The sequence below is a fragment of the Cupressus sempervirens genome, chromosome 8, assembly GCF_028749045.1.
Source record: "Cupressus sempervirens isolate cs-2001-9-10 chromosome 8, ASM2874904v1, whole genome shotgun sequence".
Lineage (NCBI taxonomy): Eukaryota > Viridiplantae > Streptophyta > Pinopsida > Cupressales > Cupressaceae > Cupressus > Cupressus sempervirens.
In genome coordinates this window covers 837463280-837466017 of record NC_143125.1, presented here as the reverse complement: position 1 = coordinate 837466017, position 2738 = coordinate 837463280, and positions in this window count along the sequence as shown.

Genomic DNA, 2738 nt, shown 5'->3' with positions numbered 1-2738 from the left:
TCCTAGGGTTCCCAAGTGTAATTTGATAGAGTAGAGTGCACCCTAGGGTAGCAAGCTAACAAAATTCATAGAATGAAAGCATATAGCCATATTAATAGACCACCTAATCAATCTAGGTGTGATAAGGAAGTGAAGATAGTTGTTATACCCATCCAAGTGAGCTCCTTCCTTTTACCTACAACCAAAAAATAAGAAAACCCAAGTTAGATAAGCATGATTCACATCAGGTTTACCAAATGTAGTCCCAGAAAAATAGGCTAATGTCTACCATAATAAGAGCAAATAAAAAACCCAACAAACATATGTTAACACCCTCTAGTCTACCATGAAAGCCAAATAAACAAAGAAAGCAACAAAATGTCAAGACTCCCTCTTTCCTTTGTAGCTCCCATGTCCTTCTTTCTTCTCCATGTGATGTAGCTCCAAAATTGCCTATAATGCACACAATGTTGAAGAAAAAGCCTATAGTGATGATAATGCCATGAGAATACTTGAAGTTGTGATTTTAGTGTGAGAAATGGAGTGAAAAATGTGAGAAAACTAGGGACCAAAAAAGACTTCAGAATTAGGGGTAGAAATGAGAGGAAGAATGCCCATTTTATAATCAACATAAATGATGAGAGAATTGGAATTGTCACCTTGGATCTGAAACATGAAAAGAGATTCCTTGGAGAATCCATGATGCATATGACACAAGATGCCAAGTGTAGGATTCTATGACTTTTGGAAGTCAAACTTGGCTAAAGAGGGAAGAGAATCTATGACGTGTCATATGACACCCCAAACTAGTTAAAGTCAAGAATCTATGACAATGGAGGCCAAATATAGATGTGCATACGAGAATAAGAATCTTGGATTATGACATATCTTAGCCAAGTGTCAATGGAGAATCTATGAGATGTCAAGACCATGTGTCATGATGATGTGAATATTTTATGGAATATTTGAATTAAAAATTCTTTATTCAACGAAAATAGAAATGAGTGAAAATTGAATTAATGGTGGAAAATGTGACTAAGGAAATTAAGAATTTCCATGGTTTTTGGATGATGAACCAATTAATCAATAAAATATCAATTAATTGAGAATGTTACTTAAGAAAAATAATTGGTGAAATGACATAGGGTAAAATTATGGGTTGTTTAATCCTATAGAGAAAATTAGTAGATGATTGGCCAGTTTGATTGAATAAGTGCAACAGTATCCTTTGATGAAGTGTGATGATAATAGAGATTGACTAGAATGATGATGGATAGACCAAATCCATAGTCAAATTGATCAATTGATTGAAATTGATAACATGCCAAGGACACATGACATGAATTAAAGATACACAATATTTAACTAACATTGTAAAATGCTACAAGATCGAGATTGGTTGATAGGGTTGATCATAATAACATCGACGAACACTGTCAATATTATTAAATGGTTGATAAGGCCATGATTTGACATTAAGAGACTTGAAAATGTGAAAGATCAAATGGTGTCAATGACAGTTTGACCTAGCACTAAGAGCCATGATAGTACTAAGGTCAGATTGATAAGATTTGATAGATTAGTAAGTTTCCAAGACACTGAAAGCCTAAAAAATGCCTAGGATTGGATAAATGATGATTGATTTGGGATGTTTGACATGTTTTGTGATGATTATGGCTGATTTTAGGTGATTCTGGGTTGATTTGGGGTGAATTTGAGTTGATTTGAAATGGTTTTGAGTTGATAGGAAATGATTTCAAAATGATATGAAATTGATGTGAAAGAGGATACAAATGATGAAAGACATCATTGAGATATGATCAAGTTGGCCAAAAGATTGAGGTTAGTGGAATGAGAAAATTTGATGAATTAGTATGAAAGTGTGATGAAAGCATAGATACGAACCATTTTTGAGCATCTATAGTTACTGGCACAAAAACTAGAGGTAATGCATTTTAGTTAAACTGCACTAAAATAACATGTTTAGCAGGAAAGATTGACAACAATTGGTTATGGCATAGAAGATTTTGTCACATTAACTTTGATAACATTGTGAAGGCCAATAACACTTGCTATGAGAGATTTAACCAAGATCACTAAGACCACTGACACTATTTGTAAGGAATGTTTCTTGGCTAAGCAGAAGAGAGTCTCATTTTCTAGCAAGTAGTTTTATACTACAAAAAAGATGGAATTGGTTCATACAGATCTAAGTGGTCCTACAAGAACAAGAGGGTTTTATGGAGAAAGGTACTTTATGATTTTTGTTGATGATTTCACTAGAATGATGTGGGTAGCTTTTCCTATAGAAAAATCATAAGCATTTGAGAAATTCAAGGTATTTAAGAACAAATTTGAGAATGAATCTGGAGTTAAAATCAAGAGCTTAAGATAAGAAGAGCTAAAGCAATAAGAGCCATGTTATATGAAAATGATGCACCTAAAACCTTTTGGAGAGAAGTAGTGAATACAAAAGTATACACACTAAACAAAGTGCAAATAAGAAAAGGTATGGACAAAACATCCTATGAGTTATGGTTTGGTCACTCACCATTAGTCAAATATTTTAAGATATTTGGAGGCAAATGTTACATCAAAAGATATGATGATATCGGTAAGTTTGATCCAAAGAGTGATGAAGGTATGTTTCTTGGTTATTCATTAAAAAGTAAAGCGTAAAGATGTTTAAACTATAGAACAAAAACTATAGTAGAGTGCACAAATGTTAAAATTGATGAATAGTTTGGTACCAAGGAAAA